The sequence below is a fragment of the Populus euphratica genome, unplaced genomic scaffold, assembly GCF_000495115.2.
Source record: "Populus euphratica unplaced genomic scaffold, PopEup_1.0 scaffold5216.1, whole genome shotgun sequence".
In the NCBI taxonomy this organism is placed as follows: domain Eukaryota; kingdom Viridiplantae; phylum Streptophyta; class Magnoliopsida; order Malpighiales; family Salicaceae; genus Populus; species Populus euphratica.
In genome coordinates, this window is record NW_011505035.1 from 427 (window position 1) to 4,424 (window position 3,998).

Genomic DNA, 3,998 nt, shown 5'->3' on the forward strand with positions numbered 1-3,998 from the left:
TAAAACATATTTTAGTTAAGGAGTTATTGATACTTCAAGTGCAAAATGATGATATAAAACCATGATAAAAATGCACTTTTAAGTACTAATCAAGTCCCATCAGATGATTTCTTGTACAAAATCTCCCTATCAAGATAGAAGTCCATTGCTAACCTCCTCAAGGTCTTCTTATCAATTTTGGATGCCCCCAAGGGGTATGCCTGGTTTTGGATAAAATTTCTTATATCATAGTACCAAGGGTTTCCATCTATCTCTCTTTCGCTTGAGCAGCAATGACTGGGTTATTTCGGATATCAATATGAACTGGTTGTACGTTGCATCCAAAATCTATTCTAGCCATAGCAGCTAGTGTGGCTAAGGCATCAGCAAACTGATTTCCTTCTCTTCGTAGATGGGTAAACTCTATTTCCTCAAATTCTCCAGCCAGTTTAGATAGGTATTCTTGGTAAGGTCTCAACTTCTCTTCCTTGGTTTGCCATTCTCCTTTCACTTGGCAAATAATCAGCATTGAGTCTCCATACACATCTATCTTTCTGATATTTAGCTCTAATGCCGCTTCTAACCCGATGATGCAAGCCTCATACTCAGCCATGTTGTTAGTGCACCCGAACTGTAACTTGACTGAAACCGGATACTATTTGTTATTAGGGGAGATTATTACTACACCTGCTCCATTACCACATACATTTACAGCACCATCAAAGTACATAGTCCATACATCTGATTTCCTTTCCTCGACTGAAAGCACATCTTCGTAACCTTTTTGTAGCCCATATGAGTCCGCAACATAGTTTCTCAATTACAGTATACCTAGCCTCGCATTCTGTAAACTTCTTGCTTAGGTAATAAATGGCCTTTTCCTTCCTTCCGGTCTCGTCATGTTGGCCAAGTACACATCCTATCGCTGTTTCAGTTACTGTTAAGTACAATATCAACGGCCTTTCTGGTATAGGAGGAACAAGCAGGGGTGGATTCAGCAGGTACTGCTTGATTTTCTTGAAAGCCTCTTCGCACTCTTCATTCTAAATTCCAGGATTCTTCTTTCTTAACAAACGAAAGATTGGATCGCAAGTCGTGGTTAATTGGGATATAAATCGAGCAATGTAATTTAACCTTCCTAAGAATCCTCTTACATCCTTCTCAGTCTTAGGAGCTGGCATAGATTGAATAGCCTTTACTTTATCAGGATCCACTTCTATCCCTTTGTCACTCACCACAAATCCCAACAACTTCCCAGATTTTACACCAAACGAACACTTTGCAGGGTTAGGCCTTAACCTATATTTTCTTAGTCTTTCAAATAATTTCTTCAATATTTGGACATGATTCTCTCCTTCTCTAGATTTAGCAATCATATCATCCACGCATACCTCAATCTCCTTATGCATCATATCATGAAATAAAGTCACCATAGCCCTTTGGTAGGTGGCCCCGACATTCTTTAACCCAAATGGCATGACCTTGTAACAAAAGGTTCCCTATGGTGTTACAAATGTTGTCTTCTCCTTATCTTCTTGCGCCATTTTTATTTGATTGTAGCCCGAAAATCCATCCATAAAGGAATACGTGGAGCTTCGTGCTGCATTGTCAACTAGCATATCTATGTGTGGCAATGGAAAATTGTCTTTAGGGCTGGCTCGGTTTAAGTCCCTAAAGTCCACACAAACTCTGATTTTACCTTCCTTCTTGGGCACTACCACTATGTTGGACACCCATTGTGGATATTTCACTACCTCTAGAAATCCAGCATTCCAGTACTTTTCAATTTCTGCCTTTACTTTGATTAAAATCTCTAGATGAGTTCTCCTTAACTTTTGCTTAAATGGCTTGCATCCTTCTACTAATGGTACCCTATGTACTACGATATCAGTATCCAAACCAGGCATATCCTCGTAAGACCAGGCAAAGACATCTACATAATCTCGAAGCAGTACAATCAACTCTTCCCTTTCTTTAGGAGTGATCATAGTCCCTATCTTCAGCTCTCTCTTCATTTCTTCAGTGCCCATATTTATGGTTTCAAGTTCCTCTTTAGCGGGCTTTCAAGCTTGCTCATGCTGCTCTATCAGTTTTGTGAATTCCTTAATGTTATTTTCATCCCATTCTTCCTCTTCTACTGCTACTATATATTCTTTAAAGTTTGGGCATTCATTCTCAATGTAAGGTGTAGGTGTTATTTGTGGAACATCCGCTTTTAGGAAACCTGAAAGCGGAAAGTGATGTGTAAATGCACATTAAAAAAAAATAAAGATAAACTTTGAAAATACATGATCTCATTAAAAGGAAAAGGTTGGCTCAAAAACATGAAAAAAAAATCAATTGACATCTTGAGCCTCGATTGTCACTCAAAACAGAAAGGAAAAAAAACGAACAACAATAGATAATATCATAGTCAAACAAACATTGTTGATTACATTTTAAACACTAACGGAGCTTTTTGGGTCTTCCAATTCTGGAACTTCTCCCCTTTGGCTAGCTTTCAAACGAAGGTCCTGGCAGCCATTTCTTCCCGCGTGTGGATGGTTAATTGCGACATCTCTCCTTCCCTTCTTCCAACTTCAGTCTCCTCTACAACGCCTTTAGCTTCATCTTCCTCTAGGGTGTTTATGTTCATAGAGGAGAGTTTCTGAAAAAAGTTTTCAGGTCCCTTTTCAGGTTGCATCACATATGCAGCCTTTGGGAATGAAACCCTGATTGGAGGGATGGCTAAGTTTTCTTCTTCAGGTTCCCTTCCTTCAATCCTGGCCATCCTCTTCTCCCTCTTTACACCAGCAGCTCGCTTGTAATCTTCTTTCTTAGGCTTATACCCGAGACCAAACATTTGTTCTGCAGTTTTTAACTTTGTTATGTTAACCCTCTCAGGTTTTCCAACTTTATCATCATATTGGAAAGGAATCTTGTACTTCAAAAAGCTTTTAGCAGCCATTCTGGTGGCCTTTGAGATCTCTGGTTTCCTCACCACAGTGTTTTCAGGCACCCACTCGGTATTCACAACCTCAAATGTATGGAGATTTCCATCCCTACAGTCTTCAGCTTCAATGAATGGAACTGCCACATTCCTCACCATCGATATAGTCTCCTCAGCCTTAACCGTAACCAAAACACCGTTGGCAATGTATTTCAAGCATTGATGCAGCGAGGAGGCGACAGCACCAGTAGAATGTATCCATGGCCTTCCTAACAACATACTATAGGAAGGGTGGATGTCCATCACTTGAAGGGTTACTAGAAAGACTTGTGGACCTATGGCTAGTTCAATCTCAATTGTCCCTATCACCTGTCTAGGTGAACCATCGTAAGCTCTGGCCGTCATCACACATGGTTGCATATGTGAGGGATCTATCGGCATTTCATCCATTATATGCCTTGGTAACACATTAAGGGTTGAGCCATTATCAATAAGAACTTTGCCGATAAGACTTCCTTTGCATCTAACCGTGACATATAAGGGCTTATTATGTCCAGTTCCCTCAATGTCAAGTTCATCTTCCGTAAAATACAGGTAATTGGCAGCATGAATCCTCCCTACTAGATGCTCCATAGCTGTTTATTCTATATCTTGAGGCACGTAAGCCTCATTCAATACTTTTTGCAAAGCATTGCGATGCGGCTCGGAGCTGAGTATTAATGACATGATAGAAATCTTTGCCAGAGTCTTCTTCAGCTGATCCACTATATAGTACTCACTATGCTTCATCACCTTCAGGAACTCATTTGTCTCTTCCTCAGTCACAAGTTTATTCACCTCTAGCTCTTTATCAAAATCAATAGCTTCTTTGCCCTTAATTTTTCTTTGTTTCTCTAATTCCTCAGGCATGAAACAACGACCACTCCAGGTTAGTCCACTTACCTCAGTTTGGAACAAAGGCAAAGGAACTTCAATACTTGAGGTATAACCATAATTACCTAGCATCATTTTGTAGTTAATTTTGTTTGTAGAGGAGGGCTTAGTCAAAACCAACTTCGAGAGCCCATTAGCTGTTGATTGGACCCTACAC

General features: G+C 40.0%; 1 pseudogene; it reads right to left on the reverse strand.

Moving 5' to 3' along the window:
- Positions 1–247: 247 nt before the first annotated feature.
- On the reverse strand, positions 248–3,916 carry LOC105120172 (uncharacterized; annotated as a pseudogene).
- Between the last annotated feature and the right edge of the window lie 82 nt (positions 3,917–3,998).